Source organism: Colossoma macropomum, unplaced genomic scaffold, assembly GCF_904425465.1.
Source record: "Colossoma macropomum unplaced genomic scaffold, Colossoma_macropomum, whole genome shotgun sequence".
NCBI classification, from domain to species: Eukaryota; Metazoa; Chordata; class Actinopteri; order Characiformes; family Serrasalmidae; genus Colossoma; species Colossoma macropomum.
This window is the reverse complement of record NW_023494793.1, coordinates 39,337,416-39,363,821: the sequence shown is the minus strand read 5'-3', so window position 1 is coordinate 39,363,821 and position 26,406 is coordinate 39,337,416. Positions and strand designations below refer to the sequence as shown.

Here is a 26,406-nt window from a genome sequence, read left to right as displayed (position 1 = left end):
TCGGACGCTGTCGCAGGAGGAACGCTTTTGCTGGTGAAACAGCTGGAGACACACAACATAACCCCCCCCAACCGCTTTCACAGAGCACAGAACAGTCTGTAGTGTAGCTAGGCCTGGAGAGATTAAGGTAGAATGTCATTGACGTTGAACTAGCTGTGCCGATATCCAGGCTTTAGCAGATCTGCGCTATCAGCGTGATTGAAAACATATAAGCCTTCAAGGAAAAGCTCAGTGATAGGACGCAGCAGGGATTATTCTGACCTGCGGATAGTTTGCGGTGGATGACGGTAGAATGCAGTGAAGTATAATGGCTGTATTTAGAGATTTTTGTGTTGTGTATGATTTTCTTTAGTTATTTGCTTTGGTTTGTATTGAAACTCAAATTTAATATGCATTTAATATGCATATATATAACTTTACAGGAGAAGGAAAAAACGTACATTACTTCATTACTTTTAATGTAAGTCAGTGGAGCCAGACTTCTTTCCAAGTCATTTTGGGTCGTTTCTTTTGGTCCATTCATCATGAAATGTTGACCCAATGTAAAGGACATTTTCAAAAATGTCAAAAACTGAAAATTGACAAATATGGATATATATATGGACTATAAGAAATTTTAGACTTTATTTTTTCTAAACCGTGCTTTTCTGACCGATATAGTGGTCAGTTCCCAGTTGTCACTCTCAAACAAACAGCTGAACTCACAGTCTTAAATAAAATGTCCGGGTTGTAACTGCATATATTTTGGCTGTGCTGCATTTACACTTTTCACTAAAATGTGTCCCCAGCACGACCAGCCGAGATCCGACTTTTCCTGCATAAAAAGCACATCAACACGTACAGTGTTTCTGTTTTACTTCGTTCTGCTGAAACATGGTTTTCAGCTTGTTATTACAGTGTTATACAGTGTCAAATATCATTAAAAAATCATATAAGACAGGCAATCTGGCAGAAAAAAGGCTTTGTCTTGAAAATGCTGTGATTTCTGCAGTGGTCAGCACCAACACTGTCCAGAGGACGTTAAGGACGTGTTTATATTTGTGGTTCGGTTCCCTCGGTCTGGACCAAAACAGAAAATTATACATTGCTCCATTTTGTGTTCACACGGACATATTTGACATTGAAAAGATGTAAACAGATAAAAAAAAAAGTCTGATTGGGCAGGTTTTTGTGCCGCACACTTGGTGACAATAACTGGGATAATATCCAACAAACGTTCTGAATCATGCTGTGCTCTGGCTAAATTAAGCTTGTGGGTTTAAATAGGCCTTTGTCTTGTGATATTCAAGAGTAATAAGCCATATTACTGTGACTTTCCCACAGCAATAAGTGGTGAAATCACTGTGAAAATACACAGCTTTGATTGTGTTGCTGCTTTTATTTTGAAAGACTTGGTGCATATATAAGATAATTGATGTGTGTGATGTTATCTGTATGCAGTGTATTGTATAATGCTTTGAATGTGCCTCAGCCATGTTTTAAAACCAAAACTATGCATTCCATAATTACCATTTCATTTCAGAAAAAGCACCAGAAATTGGCTGTTGCAGATATGAATAGTTTATTACATGTTTGGTCCGTTTAGTCCATCTTTGGTTTCTTCTTGTGTTCACAATTCAAGCCAGTGTTCGTTTGAATTGACCTCCTCCACAGTTCACATAGCACAGTTCGTATTTGTTCAAACTAAAGCTGGAAAATATGATGATATTTTATTTCTATTATGATTATTTTTGTTAGAGTGATACAAAGTATGCATTGCATAGCGTATTGTAGATATCGTCAGCAATTAACAAATACTAAGTGCATGTTAGTCCTGTTTATATGTATTTAGTGCAGCACACTGTGTGAAATGCTAAATAATAATCAGTATATTGACAGTTTTTTATGGCAGTTCGTAAATATGACATCACATTGTGTCTGTTTTAAAATATTATGATATGTATCGTATATCGTGAAAATTGCTTTAAGTGATTTTTTTAAGTATTTTTTCCATTTCGCCAACCGAGTTCAAACAAACTGAACAGAACAGTCGGACCAGGGTTCATTATAATCGAACCAAACCTGCCCATTTTGAACACACCCTAAGGCCCTGTTTACACTTGGCATTAACATCTAATCATTGTCATGCCATGGTGGTGAAGAAATGGTGGGCTGGACCAAATAGGTGGAGTCTGTACAAGCTGTACTAATGCTGTATTAAACATGTTGCAGTTGTGTTGCAGAACGTTTCTGCCATTTTAAGCTACAGAGCAAGAAAAGACAGCAAGCTGTGTTCATAATTAACTCTGATCAGCTCTCAGCTTCATTATTAGAGCGAGACGAAGGAGAAAAAAGTGAGATGAGCTGCTTTTCCACTGTTTACAGGCTTCAACTTCTGTTTGGCGCTGCTGCCATGGTAACGCTGAATGATGGCGCACGCGCAGTGGGGAAAAAAGCACATGAATTCTGATCTGAGCGTCACATTAAAGTCACATGGCCACGATTCGGATACGTATCCGATCTAGGACCACATATGAAAGTGGCTCAGGTCGGATTTGCGTGTCCACACAGCTCTGAAAACCACATTAGGGCAAAAAATCGTATTTGTGCCACTTCAACCTGGTAATGTGAACATGACCACCTCTGAAAGTGAGCGATGTGTACGTAATCAAGTGAAATTCGAATCATCGAAAGCGTATCTTGATGCAAGATGAACAACATATTAACATATTTTAACATACTTTATAAGTTAGTGTCTGGATTGCATTAAAATTTTGAGTTCATTAAGCTTCAAATAGTAAATTTATTGTTCAAATAATACTAATTGACGTTCAATGAACTCAAAATTGTGAGGCTACCAGGTTACTACTTTTTAAATTTAAAACACTGAATCATTTCTTACAATGCAGACTCACTCTTTTATCAGCACTTGTGAAAATGTGACCTGACTGATATAGTGGTCAGCTGATAATATTGGCCGATGTTGACTACCTGCAGTTTTATCTGTATCAACGAAAATAATGCCAATAACTCGATAACTGCTATTTGACTGCTATTAAACCAGGATTTGACCAGAGTTAAACATGGCACGACTCTTATTGGCTTCCCTCATCACCCTATTATCAAAATAAAATCCTGATGACACTTAATAGTCTCTTACTATCGACAGTTATTGAGTAATATTTTCAAATTTTCACCAATATGGATAAAACTGTGAGTTGTCAATATCGGCCAGTGTTATTGACCAACCGATATATCGGTCGGGCCCTAATTATGACATTTTCACATATTTAAATACGTAGACGTTTGACTGTATAAATGCCTCTTAAGGTGGACAAAAGTGAGTCAAGTGCATGTAAAGGGTCTGTATTTAACCCCCATGACCTGGAAATTGGGGGTCATGACCTTTGTAACCTGTCCATCTCATGTAGAGTCAGGAAGTGAGCTTAAGCCGGACGCAGTGAAGCACTCACGCCGTCTGTCGTCTACAAAAAAAGAGAGGGAGGAAGACAGATGGAGAGATATTGAGAGGAACAGACAGAGGGAAAGTGGTGGGGGGGTGGAAGTTGAGGGACAGATTGGACTCAGAGTGACCAGACTATCCGCTCTAATCCCCCATAATGGATGGCTATTGTCCTGGCATGCTCAGGTCAGAGCTCAAGTGGAGTGGCTGCTTTGCATTTCCCACTCAGCATACCGCTCTCATTTACTCTCAGCCATCTGAACTCTGAGGGTCTGTATGTGGGTCCACTTTTCAGTCCCTCACTCATGTACACTGGATATGCAGAGGTATCCAGACAGACCATCTGATGAGTGAATTCAGCTACTTTAAGGTGCACCTATTGCTGATACAGACGTTATAATTTCCATAGAAAAGCACTGAGCCATAGAATGGGACGTTCCGGAGCAGAGAAGTGTGGGATAGAGGGGTTTAAAGCCCCCTGAGAATTGGAGCCATGGACCTGTGTTCTCTGGAGTGATGGAGCTCCATCCAATACCTTTGGGATGAGTTTGTGATCCAGAACTGATCACCCAACATCAGTACCAGACCTCACGAATGCTCTTGTGGCTGCAATCAAATCCTCACAGCAATGTTCCAGCATCTAAAGCCTTTCCAAAAGAGCAGAGGTTGTTACGGCAGCAAAAGGCGACAAACTCCCTATTAATACCCATGAAATACTGGACGAGCAGGTGTCTACAAACTTTTGGACGCTTTGGTTTCATAGTAGTTCCTGAATAATAGTCCTGCAGTTTGAGTGGTTAAGACTCAGTAAGACTCTCTCTCTCTTTCTCTTTCTCTTTCTCTCTGATCGTGTCTGTTTTTCTCCATCTCTCTCTGGACTCTGGACATGAAAAACCAATTGACTGCATGAAGCAGCATAGTTCGGCCTTAGCCTAAATGTAGACGACAGTGTAGCTAACAAGTAATGGAAGCTTATACCCCACCAATTAGCATAGTGCTAACTGCATGCCTATATCATCACACATTTGCCTCAAGTCTGGAGTTGTACAGTAGCCTCTAACAGACTTGCTTATGCGGGTTCTGACACTATATGATACACTGTTATCATAAACCTGGACAAAAGTGCGTTAGCGTAGCTTAAAACTGTAGTTCTATCCATACGTTCGTCCCATTTGATTTAACACTGAACTTCGTGAAGCTCTGGATGTAAAACAGCAGTGCAGACGTCTGAGCCTCGCCAGCTTTTCTGCGGTTCTAAGCTAAAAATGTACAGTAATAATTACATGGAGGCTCTTTTTTAAGGTTTGAGTTTAAAGTAATCTCAAACAGGCTTTCTGACACTGTATGACAGACTGTTATCTATAGTCATGGACAAAAGTACAGACAAAACCCAGACAATCTAACTGCTGCTGTTTTTAGCTGTGCTAGCATACTTTTGTCCATTTGGTTGCTCCTGGTCATTACATTACATTAACACATCCTCTACAGCCCATGTGTCAAACACAGGGCATGTGGGTCAGATCAGGCCGGCCATACAATCCTATCTGGCTCACAGAAGTATTTTAATTTTCTATTAATATTAGCTCATTTCACAATGTGCTGCACTACATTCCCCAGGATGCACTGCAACGTAATATGCTCTGAATCTCCTACTCCAGCAACGGTCTATGGGACAGCGGTCACGCCTCACTTCTGCACAATTCTACGGTCCTTGTAGTGGCTGAGATTGACACCACTGCTGTACGGTGAACACACTTCTGCACATTTTAATGCACTACTGCTGTTTATTTGCTGAATTAAACCATAAAACAAAAATATGGCCTGTGCAAAAGTTACTGTGAGTTTAGATTTTGTGTTTTATTTTTTCCCAGTGTGTTAAAGTCAAGTATGTTCTCTGTAGAGGATAAAAGTAACTTATTTTCACTTAGAAAATCAATAAAAACGTAATTTGACCAGGTGCGTTCAAACGTTTGCATACGACTCTGTGTGTAAATTATGTACAGTGGGTGTTTTTGTGCGTGTCTGTGTCAAAGGAGTTGAGACAGCGTTGGTTGTGTTAGAGGAGTGTAATGTGAGGCTGTGTGATGCTGTAGTGAAATATAGAAAGGCATGCGGGCGGTGGGATTGATTTGACCCAGCGCTCTGAGTGTGTGTGCGGAGAAGCAGTCGATGCGGTGAGGGAGTGTGAGTGAACGGGTAGAGCACTGTCAGCGGCCGCTGCTGTCTGATCTGCTCACACGCTGGGAGGCCTGGGTCTGTGTGCAGCTCTGTGTGAGTGGAGGGGCTGAGAAGGTTCAACCAGACTTTAGTCCACAGATACAGATATGCAGGAGATACATCGTCTATAATGGTAAATCAGTATTGGTGCTTTAAGAGAGTGAGCAAAAACATCACGATTCTTGAAGACATTTGTGTGCATACAAAAGTTTGAGCACCCCTGGTCAAATGACATGTTTTGTTACTTTTCTAAGTAAAAGTAAGTGAGCACATCTACAGAGAACACACTGCTGCACATTTTACTGCACAGTTACTGTTTATTTGCTGAACTTAATATAAGAATAAACATACATTAGAAAATGAGCCATAACGTTTGCACAAGCCACATTTCATTTTGTTTAAAATAATAAAAATGTAATATGTTAAATTCAGCAGATAAACAGTAATTGTGCATTAAAACACACAGAAGTGTGTCCTCTGTATTTTCAACAACAACAAAAAAAAACATGGATTTTGAGCAGGGGAGTTCAAACTATTGCACACGGTGCATTATAGACCACTTTCTAGAAGTTTCTCCTTTTTTGATCTACGTTGTTGGGAGTGAGCTTTACACATACCTAATACCACTTTTATTAGAGAGTAAAAAAATCTGTTTTCCATTATACGCCAGCTGTTGTTCTTTTGGAAAACTTGATATATCCAAAAACCTTTTGACATAACTTAGGTAGGTATGTGGTTGGTTAGTGTAGTTGGTAACACTTCTGCCCTGTAGACTGGAGTTCGGTCCCCACCTGGGCAAGCACCCTTCACTATACCAATAAGAGTCCTTGGGCAAGACTCCTAACACTACCTTCGCCTGCCTGTGTAAAAATGATCAAATTGTAAGTTGCTCTGGATAAGAGTGTCTGCCAAATGCCATAAATGTAAATTTGAATATGCCTGTTGCCTTTTATGTTGTATGTAAATTTCATGATGAATGGACCAAAAGAAATGGGACAAAAAGTCTGGTTCCATTGACTTACATAAAAAGTAAAGTATGTTTTTTCCTTCTCTTGTAAAGTTACCATTTTTTAAAATACAAGGTTTTGTTTCAACAGCAATTATATATATATATACATATATATATATATATATATTCTCCACTTCGCTGTTGCGAATGAATGTGAGGTTTTATTTTTAGTATAAACCACCTACCACCCTGCCCATCCAGAGAGTGTGAGAGGATAATTATGCCCTCTTGGATCAAACTCACAATAACATATTTATATAAAATTGTTATCATATACATATTTGTAATTAAATATTACATACATAATTACATATAATTAATAAATATAAATTACATAATTAAATTGAGCGCATCACTTTTTTCAGTGACAGACCTGAGCGTGTAGCACCTCTTTGATTGTGTAGAGGTATTAAAAACATAAGCTCATCATTCAAGCAGCTTAACACAGCGTGCGTGGGAACTAAAATGGGTTTGGACGTGCTAATTGGATGAGCTGATCTCTGTAAAAGGGCTGTGAGGCTTGGAGCTTGTCAGAAACTGCTTTTCACAAAACACTAACAAGTTGTATTTTCTTAATAGGCAAATCGTATTATAACACCAACTACATCTGAAACGTCACTTAAATATCCCATATCATGAAACACTAAACTGAACCTTTTTTAAATAAAGGAATTTGATGTATGTAAACATTGTCTCAACTTGTACTGTCCATACATGGAAACGACTGCAAAACAGCCCATCATTGTTTTTTGTGATGTCAATAAAACCAACACATTCGCATATATCCACCTGTTCAACCTACAGCAGTTTAGCCCCGCCCACTCACACTGACGCTATAAGGAGTGTTTCAGCCTGGACTGCTTTTTAAATGGGGCACAGTGTAGGACGCCCAATCATTTTATTTTATTTGAGTTTATTTGCATTATTCAGTCTTAAAGGCACAGTTACTTTAACAGCCTGTTCAATTTTAAAGGACAAATAGGGGTTGATAAATTTTATTATAACAGTTTTAAGTGGATTTAAAGAAATAATTTAGAAGAATATAAAATTTACACCGTTTGTCACTTAGGCCAGATGTAGATGAGCCGAATTTTGGTCGCCTTCTTTAGTCAGTGGCAGAGCTAACATTGCTAAGAAACGCTGGAACTCAATAGTCACCCAAATAGACCAGCATGTTTCTGTAAAAATACGTCCCCAAAACTTCTGTCAACCAACTTAAACTGCATCCAGGTCTTCATCGAAGCTGTGCAGACCTGCTGATATGGTTTAGAGCTCAGTGTGACTTAATGTGAGCTATAAAACTGAGCAAAACTGCAGGCAGACACTTTAGATAACAACATCTGTATTCGCAAACCATCTCAGGAGCAGGAGTGCAGATCTAGAATCAGTATTTCTGATTATGAGTCTCAATTTCACTCATTTTTACGGTGGTTCACTCCCAACATCAGTCACTGGTTTCGCTAATAACTGTGACTGATTTTCATGGATCTGTGTCTCACTGTTACTCTAAAAGGCCTCTAACAGTAGTCATTAGAGCGAGACGAAGGAGAAAAAGGTGAGATGAGCTGCTTTTCCACCGTTTACAGGCTTTAACTTCTGTTCGGCGCTGCTGCCATGGTAACGCTGAATGATGGCGCACGCGCAGTGGAGAAAAAGCACATGAATTCCGATCTGAGCGTCACATTAAGGTCTCATGGCCACGAATCGGATACGTATCTGATCTAGGACCACATATGAAAGTGGCTAAGGTCGGATTTGGAAAGATCAGATTTGCGTGTCCACACAGCTCTGAAAACATCAGAAAAATCGTCAAAAAAATCGGATTTGTGCCACATCAACCTGGTAATGTGAACGTAGCCTTTGAGCCTTGGTTCCTCTCAAGGTTTCTTCTTCTTGCTCTTAGGGAGTTTTTCTTGCCACTGTTGCCCTTGGGTGGCTCACTGGGGCTCAGACCTGGATTTTCTGTAGCTGTTTTGTGACGACATCTGTTGTAAAAAGTGCTAAATAAAACTGCGCAGATTTTGACCAGACTTGACAATGACTGTCATATCATCTATACAGAGGCACCTGATCCTCCTTTGTGAATTCCAGCCCTGATGCTGTTAGAAATGTCTGCTTGTGGTGTTTTTTTTGTCTCACTGCAAGACATAAATTACATTCACTGTTAGAAATGAAGGTTCTGTTCAGGTACATTTTTCATTCATTAAGGTAGAAACAATGTAAATGTTTCCTCAAAGGTACAACAGTGGTTTTAAGGTCCAATTGTGTACCCTAAATAAGTTTTTCCAGGTAAAAAAAGTACATATTTGTACCTTTTCATTACCTGATATTTTAAAAGAGGGAACCACCTACACTCAGAATTAAAGGTACTAAACTGTCACTGGGGCAGTACCCCTCTTGTCACTGGGGTGGTCCCTTCAAGGGTACATCTCAGTACCTTTAGTCAGGGGACATAACTGTACCATAATCCACTGAAATGATATGTTCTAAGCTGTACTGACTCCACACACCCCGTCTCGTCTCCAGGCTTTTATTTTATTGACCTGTTTTAAAACATTCAGTTATGAAAAGGTACAAATACGAACTTTTCACCTGGAAAAACTTATTTAAGGTTCACAGTCAGACCTTAAAACCACTGTTGGACTTTTGAGGGGACATTTACACTGACAAAAAATGTACCTGCACAGAACCTTTATTTCTAACAGTTCTGTACATTTATTTCTGAGAGTGTAGACAACTCTGTGTGATGGTGATGAAGACTTGGGTGCGATTTCGAGCAGTTTTGGGGATGTATTTTTCAGAAACAATTTGGGCTATTTGGGTGACTATTGAGTTCTGTAGAGTTTGTTAGAAACATTAGCCTGCTAGCTCCAGTTCTAAACTAAAGTAGCACAATTTGGACTCCAGACATTCTTAGGCTGATCAACTGCCTCTAGGGTAAATGAAGACCTGGGTAAATTAGATTTATGGTGTATTCCTTTAGTAGATAGTAATTGGCCGTATAAGAAAAATGCAGAAAATGGGCATTTTAGTGAAAAATCTATCTTAGAAAGGTGGTACAGTGTGTAAGCATCCAGTGAAATCCTTGTATCATGCCATTTTAATTTGACAGTGTGACATTATCGGTTGTTGTTTACAGGCTTCCTCAGTCGCTCTAAATTCTCTATTTTTTGAAGAAGCAAGTTGTTCTAGATGTAACTGACGATACCTGCGGTGCACATACGATAGCATATCGCCCAGCTCGACGGTTGCATATTTCGTGAAAGCAGATGTTTTACCTTCGAAATGCACACTGAGTATCATGTTCAGAAACCTTAAAGAGGTCATGATGAGCCGTCGACGATCATTACAAGTCATTGATTGACATTTGTAGCTGTAGATAGCTGCTGTTGTGGTCGTTACTCATCTTGCATCTCCTAAAAAGGCCCATCCCTGCACTTCTGCACTTCTTTTAACTGGTTTGCAAACCAGAATGAAACCTAGATTAGTGGATAGATAATAGATTGGTGAATGGTCTATGAGTTGGGGACTTTCCTGCCCCCTGACATCTTCCGAAAACGTGCTGCTCTTTTGTCTAAAGCGCGCTGTTTTTGTTGTTGTGTACGGATGCTTCTCTCTGAGCGTACTGACCCTGCCACGCTGCTGCCGTTACTCATCTCAAGACCAGGAAGAGGGTGATTTAGATTGCTGCAGAGGCTGTGTGCAGATGAACCACAGCGGCCTGGCAGCTCGAGGTTTGGCGAAGGGTGCGGAGTGCGGAGGGGGGACGCGTCCCACCGCTGACGGCTGTGAGTCAGGATGGTGTTTCCCCAAAAGCTCAGCATCTGTTTTCGTAAACGCGCATCTGAAAGGCATCCAGTTGACTGTAACCGGCGCATACGTGTGCGTCTGTGTTCATCAGCGAGCGTCATAAGCGATAGCGGTTGTGATAGAAGACAGATTTGTCATATTTGGACCAGCTTTGCCTGCTTCTTGTGCGGATTTCACTGTGAATAGCTTGTCCTTCTTTCTCTGTTACTGCAGTGATCCTCAGTCTGGTTTTTCATGGTGAAACTTTGATGCAACTAGTTGCATGTCGTGAGCTGCCCGCAACATAGTTTCCGTGCAACTTGACAGCTACATGAAGCATCTCACAAACAAGGTTGCATGCAGCACATTTGATTACTCCACTAATCAGAGAAATTGGCAGCTCGTATTTTTTGATACATCATATCTCTGCACTAAATAAAATAATCTGCTGCATGTTATCTATCTATCTATCTATCTATCTATCTATCTATCTATCTATCTATCTGTCTATCTATCTGTCTATCTGTCTGTCTATCTGTCTGTCTGTCTGTCTGCCTATCTGTCTGTCTATCTATCTGTCTATTTATCGCTGTCTTTACTGTATATTTGAAATGTGTGTGTGTAAATTCATTAAAAGTTAATGTTAATGTAGCCGTTATGGCTGTAATCCACATCAAAGTTTGTGATAGATACTGATGCTGATTTTAAGGGGTTAAAACTTTCAATAATGTCAAAAATATAATTTTACATTAATATTTAAATTTTAATTTTACACTCACATGCAAAAGCCGTGTTTTGAGTTGCCTGCAACATAATTTCCATGCAACTGAACAGTTACAATCAGCAATTCAGCAACAATTCAGTTATTCAAAAACACATTCAACACACTCAAATTAACAGCTGTTATTTTATGCTTTTTAAAATAGACTTTATTAAACATTTCAAATACATAATATCAATCAATACAAAATTACATAATCACCAACTTACACACTTACATAATACATAATAATAAGTCTGTCTAAAATACAATTATAGACATACTTACTATTAATTTAGAGGAGGGAATTATAAATCCAGGAGAGTCCAGGGACATTTCCAGTTGTTTCTTCTGTCCGTGGTTTGCAGTTGTTTAAAGCTATGAACTCCTGCCCAGGCAGTATGGTCTCCCATCTGGTGACTGACCAAGACCAGCCTTGCTTAGCTTCATAGATCAGTCAAGCCTAAGGGTTCCCAGCCCCACAGAGCCACTGGCTATTTATGTTTTTATACACTGTATAGTTCTCGCAATAATGCCATCTGGGGTGTAATTTACATATTTGCTGCAATTTTATCATCTTTATATGTTGTTTCTTCCAGCTGTCGTTGCTATTTTTTTTCTTTTCTATATCTATATTTCTGTTGTTTATCTGTGTATCGAGGACTCTTTACTGGGTATTTGAGTTGTATCTGTGGGCTGTGTTAGCCATCACGGCTAAAACCTACTTAAAGCCTCATCCTGTCCTACAAGCACAGGTTTGTCGAGGAGAGCATCTCAGTCTCCTCTTCTGTGGTATTTTTCATCATTTGGATCCCAAATTAATCATGATAACAGCAGACTAAAGAAAAAAAACTGATGGACAGATGGATTTTTCAAGAAACTCATGTTTGTTGCCAACCTTGAGCCATTTGAGGGGGTCTCCTTTTCACCCACCCAGTAACCCATCTTCTGATTTATTGTCTTCTCCAGTGATCCAGTGAAGTCAGTGCTTTGAAAGTACATCGCTGATGTGATCACTTGATGCATTTTCAGTGTTTTGATTGATTGTCTGTTTCATGAAACCTGTTTCACAAAGTCGAGATGCTCGCAACCGTTGCAACTGAACTTTAAATGAGTTGCAGGACACTTTACATTATGCAGCTAGTGCAATTTAGTTTCACGTTGTAAAGTTGCACGAACATTTCACATTGTAAAGCCAGTCTAAGGGTTAAAGGGCGCTGCTTCAGTAAAACCTGACGTTAACGTGTCTCTCTGTTTTGAAGGTTGAGGTTAAAGCAGAGCCCTCTTACCTCAGAGCTTCCTTTCCCACGTTAGCAAATCCCACTTCATACCCCCACCAAACGCACCCCACCCCAACGCCACCAAACACGAGAGCAGAGGCGGCGGCGTTTCACTGACAGAGCTGAGAAGGCCGGAGATGTATAGTGCTAATTGTTTGGTTAGATTGAGAGGGACTTCATTATGCTGATCCTTCTTTGTTTCTAATCTTCAGTAAACAAACCTTCTCTGTTTTTTTTCCTTTCTCCTTTCCATCAATGGGAGGCTGGAGCTATTTCATATGCTAATGGGACAGGTGCATTTATCTGGCATGAGAACGCGCTCCTGGCTGTTTGTCATAATTAGGTGGCTGTTGATTGACAGCTCTTCAGACTTTGATGAAGGCCGATTGCTTTCATTCCCACCGTTCTCCATGGGAAATCCGCAAACAAGGACTTTGCCTGGATATATTATCCATAATTTGACTATTTCAATCAAGTCAACTTAAAGGCCCAATCCCATTTCACCCCTTGCCCCTACCACTTAGCCCTTAGCCTTCCATTTTGCGCTTCATGCCTAGGGGTAAGGTGTACTGATTTTTGTTGAGATAGAGGGGTAGGGCGAAGTGTTAGGGCTGCATGACCCTCCAAACAGAGGTTTTTCAGAGACACACACCAAACAGAGTGTTATGAGGAAAAAAAACTGAAAAACCATCAAGATGGCTGAGCAAGCGACCAAAGAAACCCACAAATCTAAATAATTTCTATGTTAAAAGTTACGATAACCACTCTATTATCTTAGTTTAATGTCATTTCAAAGTATTCTGGTTCTTTTCTTCATAACAAGCATAAAAAATTGCTAATAGTATGTTGATATTTGCCAGCTTCTCATTTCTTATTTTACCCCTACCCCTGTTTTCCAGTGTCACCTTGCCCCTTGGAACTGAGCTACAAGGGGTAGTGGTTGAAATCTTCCTCTACGAAATGAGACCTTCAAATAAAGAAGACCGTTGCTTCATTAACAGCTACTAGCGCTGCTCTGTAGGCGACCCTGCCAGTCTGCAGTGACAGCAGAGGAGGGTAAAGTTCAGCTCCTCACTGCTGGGCTTTAGTTACATTTAGGGCATCATATGCCTTCAAAGAGGGGGCAATTATTTATTATCACCGACCCCTAATTCTTCAGTGATATGAAACTGAAGTCAGATATTCGCCAGCTTCTTGTTTGAATTTTCCCGTTCCACCTTAAATGGAGCAGCAGTTACATTCTGCCGCTTCAGGCGTCAGAAGTGCTGGGCTATTTAAGGTGGAATGGGAAATTTAGCTAGCTAGCATACTATTATCAGCATACTATTAGCGATTTTTAATGCTTGTTATAAATATAAATACTTTTATACATTGAAACAACATTAAACTAAGATAATACAGTGGTTTTTATATTTTTTAACAGAGAAAATTCTCACATTTGTGGGTTTCTTTGGTCGCTCGTGCAGCCATCTTGCCAGTTTTTCTTTTTTTCTCATAACACTCAGTTTGGAGGGTCATGTGGCTCTAAAACTTTGCCCTGCCCCTCTATCTCAACACCATTCAGGACACCCTACCCCTAGACGTGAACACACAAAACAGAGGGCTAAGGGAGAGGTGAAGTGGGATTGGGCCTTGATCTAAGGGAATTATTGTGTACATTTGATTTTTTCTGAACTGTCCCTTTAAGGAAGTTATGAACTGTAGCCTGGTTCATCACATCACACTGAAATGTTGAGTGCAAGAAAATAAAACCACTGAGGTTCTGTTGGGACCGAAATCACCGTGGAGACGAACATTCATACCGAGATTACGGAGGCGTTCGTATCCTGGAATTTACATACTGCAGGGAAAAATGTGGGAAAGAGAAACAGGAAGTATGAGAGCAGGAGCATCGAGCTAACCCACACACTGCAGCCTGCACTCCACACCTCTCTCTCTCTGTTTCTGTTTCTCTCTCCCTTTGTTTCTCTTCTCTCTCTCATTTTGTCTCTGTTTCTCTCTCTACTTTTTCTTTCTCTCTCTCTCTTTCTGTTTTCCTCTCTATCTGTCTATCTGTTTCTCTTTCTCTCTCCTGTCTCTTTGTTTCTCTCTTGCTCTATCTCTCTATCACTCTCTCACTACCCACTCGGATTCATCTTTATCCTCTTCTCTCTCCCTCTCTCGTTTCTCTCTCCCTCTCTTTGTTTCTTACCCTCTATCTCTTCTCTCTCCCTCCCTCCCTCTCCCCTCTCTCTCTCTCTCTCTCTCTCTCTCTCCCTTTCTCTCTCTCCTTTGTTTCTTACTCTTTATCACTTCTCTCTCTCCCTCTCCCTCTTTCTCTCCCTCTCTCCTTCTGTCTCTCTCTCCTTCTCTTAGCCTCTATCACTTCTTTCTCCCTCTCTCCCTCTCTCTCCCTCTCTGTTTGTTGCCCTCTATCACTTCTTTCTCCCTCTCTCTCTCTCTCTCCCTCCCTCCCTCTCCATCTCTATCTCCCTCTCTCTGTTTCTTATCCTCTATCACTTCTCTTTCCCTCTCTTCTCTCTCTTTCTCACTCTCCCTCTTTCTCTATCCTTCTCTCACCTTCTCTTGCTGTCTGCTCTCTATCTTTTTCTCTTTCACCTCTCTTGTTCTCTCTCTTCACTGTAATGGTGAGCGACTAAAGGCTGACTCAGCGGTTGTAGAGGTGAAAGAGAGACATAGACAGAGAAATAGAGAGAATGAGAGAGACAGAGAAAGAGAGAGAGAGGCTGTATGACTCACTTCGGGAAGTCAACAGAACATCCCCTTTGACCCACTTTGCATTCAGGGAGCTTTACCTTTCCTCTGGGAGCGTTCCAGTAACTCTGACACATGCGTGCATTCGGGCTAACGCAAGCAGAATTTTCCGCTCTGATACAGAACCTCAGTCTGCAGATAGCGCAGTGGAAGCAGACGAGAAGACGGCCTGACCGTTAACCCACATGGTCCACTCTCTTTTGAAGGGGTTATTCTATTATTCACTGAATGACTGTCATTGTAGTGCAGATAGCTTTGCACATTCGCAGTATATATACAAAAGTAGACAGTTGCTTATCCAGCATCTCATCTGAAAGCAGGGGCGTTAAAGGGGAATTCCACCAATTTCTCTAAATTTGAAATGGTTGTGACTTGCCTGATGCCTGAGACATTTTTTGCACAATATTTTGAAGGTTTTGGCTTATAGACTTATATTTTTCAAATCCATTCATGGTGGAAAGGTACATGCAAGGTGTGAGGCAAAATAGTCCTGAAAGAAAACATACTTTTTGTAGATTTATGACTAGTTTACCATCATCAACATTATGTCTAAACTCAGACAACACAAATGGGTTCACTAGTCAATTTAAATATTAAATAAAATGTGTACATTTGCATTGTAGACATTGTGGACCCTGCTTCCTGTCACCACCACTGTAAAGAAATCTGAGTCTGCAAGTTTCTCTACAGTGAACCGTTTCACACCAAACCACTCTCAGTGACATCACATTTCAATGATTGAATTATGCAGAAATTTTGAAAAGTAAGTGGAGTTCCCCTTTAAGACTTCTGCACAGAACTGTATGTCAGGGTTTAAGTTTGCATCACTAGTTAGCTACATTAGCCTCGCAGTTCCAACTCAAAAGTATAGAAGTAAGTGCCAGATATCAAACATCTTGGCTGACGGATTACTTTCAGGGCAAAAGGGAGAAAAAAACTGTTTACAATTGATTTTCACCAAACGATCACTTTAATCGCTGCAAGAAATGATATATTCACGAGTAAAATTATCTGAAATCTAGGCTAAATTTCAAATATTTCTCATTTTGAGATGGTTGTAGGAAGATTATTAATTTATTTCCAGACATCTTTACATTTTTAAGTAGCTTTAGAAGTGAAATGATCTCACCATATTGACAGATATTTTAGTTTGAAACAAGACACATTATCTGCCAGTATAGTGAGATAATTTCACTTACTAATAAACCTTAAAACAAGTATAAAACATATAGAAGTATATCTCAACCATCTCTAAATGAGAAATGTTTGATATTTAGACTAGATTTAAGATGATTTCGCTTCTTGCAGTGAGAACTGAGCCTGTCTCTGTCCCAGGCTAAGCACTCTTCTGCCCTTCTGCCCATACGTGTGCAGCTCTGGTAGGGAATACTCAGAGCTTCTGTGCCCGCCGGTCAGTTGTGTTGTGAGTCGAAGAACTCTGGGCTTTCTGAAGCCAGTACTGGCTGCAGAGCTGTGGAGTGGAATCCATTACTCAGAGCAGAGGAGGCCTGCTGGTTCAATAGTGCATTACCAGCAGAGAGAGAGAGAGAGAGAGAGAGAGAGAGAGAGAGAGCAGGAAATGGAAAGAGGGATAAGAAACAGCAAGTAACAGTGAGGGAAAAATGATAAAAAAAGAAAGAGCATGAGAGAGAGAGAGAGAGAGAGAGAGAGAGAGAGAGAGAGGGAGAGAGAGAGGGTCTCCACCCAGAACCTTTGGCTGCAGCAAAGCAGAAAAGCAGAAGGGGAGGATCCCTGGCTTTAAAGCGATAGTTCGCCACAAAACAACAACAATAATAATACTACTACTACGAATAATAATGATTAATAATAATGAGTTTAATTTGCATAGCGCCTTTCTCAAACTTAAGGTTGTTTTACATCAGCGGTGTATACAGAAGAAGCAAGTTTATTTATATAGCACCTTTCATACACTGCTGTCATTCAAAGTGCTTTACAAATGAGAAAATACATTATTTAATAGCATTATTTAATTATTTAATAAAGGAAAGTAAAGGAGATTCAAAATTAAAAACATGATTAAAACATTAGATTTAGTTAATTAGATTAGATTAGATTAGATTTGATTAGATTAGATTAATCTCAGTAACACTGAGATTAATAACTGATCAACACATTGATTTATCAGTCTACTCAGGCTTTAGCAGAGCTCAGTAACACTGAGATTAATAACTGATCATCATTGATTTATCAGTCTACTCAGGCTTTAGCAGAGCTCAGTAACACTGAGATTAATAACTGATCACATTGATTTATCAGTCTACTCAGGCATTAGCAGAGCTCAGTAACACTGAGATTAATAACTGATCAACACATTGATTTATCAGTCTACTCAGGCATTAGCAGAGCTCAGTAACACTGAGATTAATAACATCATCACATTGATTTATCAGTCTACTCAGGCTTTAACAGAGCTCAGTAACACTGAGATTAATAACTGATCATCACATTGATTTATCAGTCTACTCAGGCTTTAGCAGGAACCTTAGGGTTTGTAAAGTCGTCAGTTGAGGCCTTTAATGTTCGCCTAGCGAGCATGTTTGCTTCATGCTGTGCGCTGATTTTAAAGTAGTTGATAAACAAGCACTGATGGTGTTTCTTTTTGAGTAGGTGTATAGATTTTAAATTTAGTGTGCAAGTATTCTAAAAATGAATTTTCATTAAATGTAAAAAGTACTGCATTCACAAAATGTAACTCAGGCCGAATACAGATACTTAATTTCTATGTTCTGAATACATTTTCCCAATACTTGTATTCCGTTACATCCCAGCCCTTTTAGCACAATGCTAATTGGTGGGCTGTTAACTTCCATTACGTGTTAGCTACATTAGCCTCGTAGCTTCAGTGCAAAACTACAGAAGCAAAGTTTAGATTCCAGTTGTGTCCAGGCTGATTGACTATACTTTGCGGTCAGGTCTTTTTGCCGAACTGTCGCTTTAAAGCTTGGAGGGTCCTCTGGATGTAAAACAGCAGTGCAGGTGTCCAGCTTTTTCTGCTGTTCTGACAGGCCAAGCAAAAACGTACAATAATAATCATATAATAAAAAGGGAAAACACGGAGGCTCTTTTTTTGTGGTTCCTTAATGGAACGGTTAACGTGGTTCTCGCTACAAATTGCAGTTTTGAAATGTCTGCAAAGTTATTTTGATTGTTAATGATGTGGCTCGGAACGAAAGGCGCATTTTTCAGCGCTGAAGTCAGTCTTTCCTCGCCGTGTTCCTGCGGAGAAAGTTTTCGGGAAGGCGGCCGGGAAAAGCTCCGACTGCGACACGTGCTGGCGACCGGCTGGTAACCGTGGAAACGCTCTGTGTGTGTGTGTGTGTGTGTGTGTGTGTGACCACAACCCATTCAGTCATCCTCTTGACCTGCCAACCTGCCTCCACCACCACCCCCCCACACACACATGCTGCACGAGGATCTGTTGTGAAAAAAGTCAGCACGAAAGAAAAAGAAATCCCGCTCTCTGTGTTAGTCATAATAAAACCCGTATCCTGGCAACCGAGAGGAATAAAAACACATTTCCATTTCTGCAATAACAAAATGATTCGATTACTGCCGGGACGCTCCGCAGCTCTACTGCAGAGAGAGAGAGAGAGAGAGAGAGAGAGAGAGAGAGAGAGAGAGAGAGAGAGAGAGAGAGAGAGAGAGAGGAAAAAGAAGAAAGAAAGAAGAAGAAAGAAAGAGGGGGAGAGAGAGTTCAGGCCAGGCTTCCATTCAGAGTGTTAATGTCTGCTCTCTCGCTTTCTCTCTCTTCTTTACTCTTTTTCCCTCTGTTTTTTCTTTCTCTTTTACTCTCTGTTCTCTTTCTTCATCTTTCTTTTCCGTCTTCTGTTTTTCTTTCTTTGACTCTATTTCTTGTCTTTCTATATTTCTCTCACATTCTTCTCTCTCTGCCTCTTTCTCTCCTTTCTCCTTCTCTTACTTTTTCTCCCTCTCATCATCCATCTTGTCTGTCTCTCCTTTTCTCTCTCTTGCTCTCATCTTTCTTCTTGTCCCTTTTTCTTTTATTCTGTTTCTACGTCACTCACCCCTCTTGCTTGTGCCTCCTCTTTCTTCTTTCTTTTCTTCTCCCTCTCTCTTATTTCTTCTCCTTCTTTCTCTTTCTCCTCTTTGTCACATTCTCTTGCACTGCCTGTTTTTCTTTCTGTTTTTCTCTTCCTCTCTCTCTCTTTTTTCTCTTTCATCTTTGTTTTTGTCTCTTTTTTATTGTTTCTTCCTCTCTCACTCCTTTTGCTTGTCTCCTCTTTTTTCTTTCTTCTTCCTCTCACTCTTTCTCTTTCCCCTCTTTCTCACATTCTCTTGCCTCTCACTCTGTTTTTCTTTCTTTCTTTCTTTCTTTGTCTCTCTCTCTCTCTCTCTCTCTCTCTCTCCTCGTGTCTCGGTGTGTTTTTATGTATGTGCTGGCGTGTCCAGGTATTTTAAGGTCAGCTCTGCTGGACTCCAGAGTCGTAGCTTTAACCTCTCGCAGCATTCAGGTTTCATCACAGGCAGCCAGCCAGCACTGATCTACAACCCTTACACACCTCTGAGGCCCATCCATCAGCTGTGTGGATCAGTCTCACCCCTGCAGCCCTCAGCATTAGAACCTGACCTCAGCACCGGTCAGAGAAACCAGCACCGAAAAGAACAGTGTGGAGCACAGCCAGGCCTAGAGAGAGAGAGAGAGAGGAGACAGAGAAAAGAGAAAGTTAGAGATAGAAAAGAGAGAGAGATGGAGAAAGAGAAAGAGAGAGAACATGGAGGAAAGAGAAAGTAAGAGATAGAAGAGAAAGAGGGATGGAGAAAAGAAAGTAAGAGAGAGATAGAAAAGAGAAAGAGAGACAGAACACAGAGAAAAGAGAAAGTAAGACATGGAAAATAGAGAGATGATGGAGACGATAAAGTAAGAGGGAGATAAAAAAAAGAGAGAAGATGGAGAAATGAGCAAGTAAGAGATAGAAAAGAGAGAGAGAAGATGGAGAAATGAGAAATTAAGAGGTAGAAAAGAGAGAAGATGGAGAAAAGAAATTAAGAGGTAAAAAGAGAAGATGGAGAAAAGAAAGTAAGAGGGAGATAGAGAGAGAGAAGATGGAGAAATGAGCAAGTACGAGATAGAAAAGAGAAAGAGAGAAGATGGAGAAATGAGAAATTAAGAGGTAGAAAAGAGAGAAGATGAGAAAGAAATTAAGAGGTAAAAAGAGAAGATGGAGAAAAGAAAGTAGAGGGAGATAGAGAGAGAGAAGATGGAGAAATGAGCAAGTAAGAGATAGAAAAGAAAGAGAGAGAAGACTGAGAAAAGAGAAAGTAAGTGATAGAAGAGAAAGAAAAGAGAAATGAGAACGAGAGAAGACAGAAAACAAAGTGAGAGATGGAAAAGAGAGAGACAGAGAAGATGGAGGAAATAAAGCAAGTGAGAGATAGAAAAGAGAAGAAAGAGAAAGTAAGAGATAGAAAAGAGAAAAGATCGAGAAAAGAGAATGAAAGAGATAGAAAAGAGAAGATGCAGAAAACTGAAAGAGAGAGAAGATAATGAGAGTTGGCTACAAGTGAGCAAGAAAAGTGATAGAAAAAGAGAAAAGAAAAAATGGAGATAGAGAGGAGAAAAAGAGAGAAGCGGAAAAAAACAAGAGATAAATAAGAGTGAGAGAAGAAAAGGAGGAGAGAAGAGGAGAGAAGCAGAGGTGCAGCTTTAGGACTTCCTTTGGAGGTTTTCACGTCTTCATGTTGCTCAAAGACGCAACAGCAGTTTCAGCTCAAGATAAACTCTCACCTTTTCAGCATGATCTTCCTCGATCTCTCTCTCTCTCTGAGTCATTATGCAGGGTGATGAAGGACGGAGACGGGTTACATGGAGGAGGAATGGAGAGAGGTAGGGGGAAGAGAAGGAGAGAGAGAGAGAGGCAGTGACGTTTGTGTGGTTGTTCCTCCGATGCCTGTAAAAGTTGGTTTAAACAGATGGAAGTTGGACTGATTGGAGGCCGAATGGAGGTGGGGTTATGAAAACATTAAAGCATTATGAAACTGGACAGAGAGCTGAATTAGCCCTCTAGCCACAGTCAGCCCAGGCGCGAATAGAGTTTGCCTGGCGAAAAAGCCAATTCGATTGACAGAGTCTGCGTCTGGGGGCAGTTAGAGGAACACTCCCGCCAAAGCCAACAGTGGGCCTGTTTACATGCACTTAATAATCCGATAACTGCAGAAAATCAGACTTTGTCAGTAATCCGTTCAACACGTTTACATGCACGTGAGTAATCGGATAATGGGGAAACTCCAGGTCTACATGATTCAGACAGTAATCAGGTTTCTGCTTTGCAACTAGCCAATAAACTCACAAAAGAAGACGAGACGTAAACATAATGTAAAACTCAAACTTTTTTTTTAACATTGCACCACTTTTCCTGACAATATGAACATCGATTGTCTAGAAGATGAAGAATATTTAAATCCTTCATTTCGTCAAGCATGTAGTTGGTTTCATCGTCGCTCCAGAAGTGTTTTGCGGTCTGTTTTCGCACATGCGCAGACGGAGATCTCCGAAAGAAATCAGAGTAAGAGTTTACATGCACTGAGAAATCTGATCACTGAGCTAAAATCCAGCCTCTTTATCAGATCTCTTAATCGGATGTCTAGATTGGAGTATGGTGTTTACATGACCATTTGAATAATCAGGTAACTGAGATTATTGAGTGCATGTAAACACACTCATTGTACCCATCGCTGCATCTGTTGCAAACATGCTTTTCTGGCATCCTACAGCAGCGCCGCAGCGCTCACTGCAGCAGGACTTTCCTAGTTTAAAGACTCTGCTGTCTTCTGATGATGTACCTTGAAGGTGAAACTGCTTTGGGGTGAACTTTTGTGGACTGTTTAATTTTTTTTTTCATCAGCCGGTGAATATAGAGGGAAGGCCGATAGCAAATGTTACTGCTACATGCTGAAAAAATGACGGTTCTTTAGCCTTTAGCTTGTCGTCCTCATTTGGCGAGTCATGCCAGTCGTTTGAATAATCCAGTATCTCCATTGCAGTGATGATCTGAAGAGTTACTGCAGTTGTGCAGCTGCAATAGGATGTTTGACTTCCTACACTCTTAAAAAAGACCTTTTTTTAAAGGGTTCTTTGGTAAAGAAAATGATTCTACTGTATGTAGAACCATAACACTCACAGAACCCTTTGCAGGATTAAATGGTTCTATGCATGGAGAAAACGTTCTTCAGATTGATGTAGAAAGTGCTGTAGATGGTTTGCTACAGCAAGATTTTAAAAAGGGTTCTATATAGCACCAAAAAGGGTTCTTCCGTTGGAACAAGCTTGACATTGTAACAACAGAACCATATTTGGTGCTATACAGAACCCTTTTGAAAATGGCGCTATATTGAACTATCTACAGCACATTCTCCATCAAACTGAAGAGACCTTTTCATGGTGCAAAGAGCCCTTCAATCATGCAAAAGGTTCTGTGAGTGTTCATATTTCTGTACAGAACCATTTTCTCTAATGAAGAACCCTTGAACAACTATTTTTAAGAGTGTAGGAAGCTGAACATCCACAAAACTGCAGTAATTTTTCAGATTATCACTACAATGCAGTGGATTAATCGAATAACACAAACGACTCATCGTGTGAGAACGACAAGCTAAAAGCTAAAGTTAGCTGGCTATCTAGACCCTTTACCTCAGTTAGGCTTCTGTTCTCTACCTGAAAGGGTTAAAAACATCTCTGGATTTAATTTTTGTGCTGAATTAAGACAGAATCTCTTCTTTCTTTGTGATTTTGTTCGACGATTGAGGTGCAGTAATGCTAGCGTGGCTAGTTTTATTAGCCTATAGATCAGGCTAGGCTAGCTGACACTACAGATTCACAGTCATTGTGTTGGCATGATGCATGCTGGGAATTGTAGTGAGTTAAAAGAATCTGCAAATGAATGAATGTCAAAAAATGGTATCTTGGCAGGTAAAATAATCTTAAATCTAGTCGATGCATCTAATGTTTCTCATGTTGAGGTTGTTGTGATCTTACTTTAATCTTATTTAACATTTTTACTTGTCTTAAGTCATTTTATCCGCCATAGTTATCTCACTCTGCTGGCAGATGAAGTCAGTTTGCTTTAAGAAATAATGCTTCTGCACATTTTAAAGTGCAGTTACTGTTTATTTGCTGATTTTGACTTCATTGGGGGGAAAAAAATAAAACTTAAAACGTGGCGTGTGCAAAAGTTATGGCACATTTTATGTAGTTCATATTTACATTTGTTCCCAATATGTTAAACTCAGCAATACAAAGAGGTTATGCTCTAAATCAGGGGTGTCAAACCCAAACAGTGAAAGGGCCATATTAAAAAATCTCAACAAATCCGTGGGCCAGAGAACATCAGTGTTTTAATTTCATTTTTAATTAACATTTTGCTAAAACTGAACTGACCACTGTTTATTCAAAATACGCAAATACTTCAGTAGTATAAAATACAGACACTTGTAGTAGACCATGAAATATTACATGAACACTTTAAATATTCGGTATTTAAACGTCTCTAAGAGCTCAGTCTTTTAAACCTACCTGTGTGCTTGAACTAGACTCCTGGCATCTTTTCTTTACTGCAAGTTGATTAATACCTTGGCTCAGTTTCTGAGCTGCTGAGCTGACATTTGGTGTTTATATTGGTTGAACTGCAGCTGAAATGCATGTGCATGCTGGGGACTGTAGTGTAGCACATTGTGAAATGAGCTAATATTAACAGAAAATGAAAATACTTTTGCGGCCGGGTGGGATTGTGTAACGGGCCTGATTTGGCTCGTAGGCCTTGTGTTTGACACATGGGCTCTAAATTTACAGGAAAATGCCATATTTCAGTGGTTATGCGTTCATTTCTTTTTAATTTAGACTATATTGCAGTGTGAAAAACACATATTAGCGCTTTCGCTCCTTAAACCTTACGTCAGATGTTTTGGGCTCTCTTTTCATGGAATGACTCAGTTCTACATAATCACATGCTTTGTTGGGTTGAATTGAACGTTCTATAAAACTCAGCCGACTTTCCAACTGTTCCCAAGAAGCACATCTGTGGGCGGGAGCATGGATCGGCCCGTTTCAGTTTTCCTATTTCTGCAGAAAATGGTCTAACTCCAGCGGTATGCTAACTCCGCTATTAAGGCCTGGCCGGGCCCAGGCTGAACTCGGAGTGCTCTCGGCAGTTTTGTTTGAGGAGGAAAATCTAATGAATGTTTATTTTCACCAGAGGAGTGGTTGTAGGGTTTGCTGGTGCTGGACTGAGCGTAATGAGAGCAACTCTATCCGTCAGAACCGGGAGAACGTACACGCTCTGCCGTCTGCGGGGAACGAGGCCTGCCTGTAAACTCCCGCTCCGCTCCAGCAGCCTTGATTTCCCCGCGGCCTCCGACGGAACTGAGCAGCGAGAGGTTTTAAACGGCCCTCGCGCTCTGCTGTTCGAGCTCGTCTGTCACCGTCCTGATTGCCGATCGCTGATGGAGCGTCTTTAGTCACGTTTTGGCTCCAGAACAGCCGGGTTACACATTAGCATCGCTAAGCAGCAGCACCGCTGTTTTGTTTAGCGAAGGACGGCGAAGCGAAGGACCCGTTATTTTAGCTTTAAATACGTTTTGTCGTAAACACGGCGAAGGCTTCAGCAGATGGCGTCACTTTTTTGGCCCCTCGTCTGTCTGTCCCCTTTCCAGACCGGATCCCTGGTTTCCATCAGTGTCTCTCTCTCTTCCTCTCTCTCTCGCTCTCCCTCTCTCTCCTCTCTCTCTCCTCTCTCTCTCCTACTATGTAATTCTTTCACAATTTTCTCTCAATTTATCACTTCTTACAAACTCTCGCTTTTCTCTCTCTTTCTCTGTCTTCTCTCTGTTTTCTCTTTATTTTACTGCCACTCTCTTTCTCTTACTATCTCCCTTTTCCGTTTCTCTTCTCTCTCTCTCTCTTTTTTGTCACTTATTCTCACTTGCTTACTTTCTCGCTTTTCTTTTTCTTTTTCGGTTCTCTTTTTGTCTCTATCTCTTTTTATTTACTCTCTTTTGACTTCTTTCTTTCTCTTACGATCTCTCTTTTTTCTTTCTTTTTTTGTTTCTTTTTCTCAGACTCGCTTAGTCTCTCGCTTTTGTTTTTCTTTACCAGTTCTCTCTCTCTCTCTCGCACGCTCTCTCTCCTCTTTCTCTCTTTTACTGTCATTCTTCCACAGTTTTTTTTCTTCCAGTTTATTACTTCTTACAGTCTTTTCTCTTTCTCACTTTTCTCTCTTTCTGTTTGTCTTCTCTTTTTTTTCTCTTTGCCTCTCTTCTCTTCCTCTTTTCTCTCTCGTTTGCTCTCTTTTCTCTCTCTCCCTATTTTGTTTCTTATTCTCACTTGCTTACTCTCTCGCTTTTCTTTTTCTTTTCTCTTTTGATTTCTCTTTCTCTTACTATCTCTTTTCCTCTTTTTTTCTCTCTCTCTCTCTTCCTCTTTGTTTCTTTTTCTCAGACTCGCTTACTCTCGCTTTTCTTTTTCTTTATCAGTTCTCTCTCTTTGTCTCCTCTCTTTCTCTTACTACCTCATTTTCTCTTATTTTATTACTTCTTACAATCTTCTCTTTCTTACTTTTCTCTCGCTTTCTTTCTCGCTCTGTCTTCTCTTTTTTCTCTTTCTCTTACTGCATATATCTTCTCTCTTTCTCTTGCTATCTCTTTCTCTTACTCTTTTCTCTCTCCCTCTCTTTCTTGTTTCTTATTTTCAGTTGCTCACTCTCTTGCTTTTCTTTTTTCTCAGTTCTTTCTTTCTCTCTCTCTCTTTACTTACTCTCTTTGTCTCTCTTCTCGCTCTTACTATCTTGCTCTTTTTTCTCTTTTGATTTCTCGTCTCTCTCTCTCTTTTTCTCGGACTTGCTTACTCTCTCGCTTTTGTTTTTCTTTACCAGCTCTTTCTCTCTCTCTTTCTCTCTCTCTCTCTCTCTCTCTCTCTCTCTCTCTCCGTCTCTTTTTCAGTAAAGCTGTAGGAGAGTTTGTACAGTAACTGTAGCTGAGCTGCCCGTGCAGCTCTTCCGGCCGTGATTACAGACAGGGATTCTGTACAGTTTCTGTGTTCGGGCCGGGACAGCGCTCTCTCCAACCACCCAATTACCCCTGAGCTGATTGCTTTGAACCTTTCCAGCCTGTCCAAACCGTTAAA

The 26,406-nt window shown here is 40.4% G+C and overlaps 1 protein-coding gene across 5 annotated transcripts in view; it reads left to right on the top strand.

Annotated features, from left to right (window-relative positions):
• nfic (nuclear factor I/C) overlaps positions 1 to 26,406 on the top strand; it is a 228,030-nt gene that overhangs the window by 32,016 nt on the left and 169,608 nt on the right. The gene's annotated exons all lie outside the window — the stretch shown is intronic.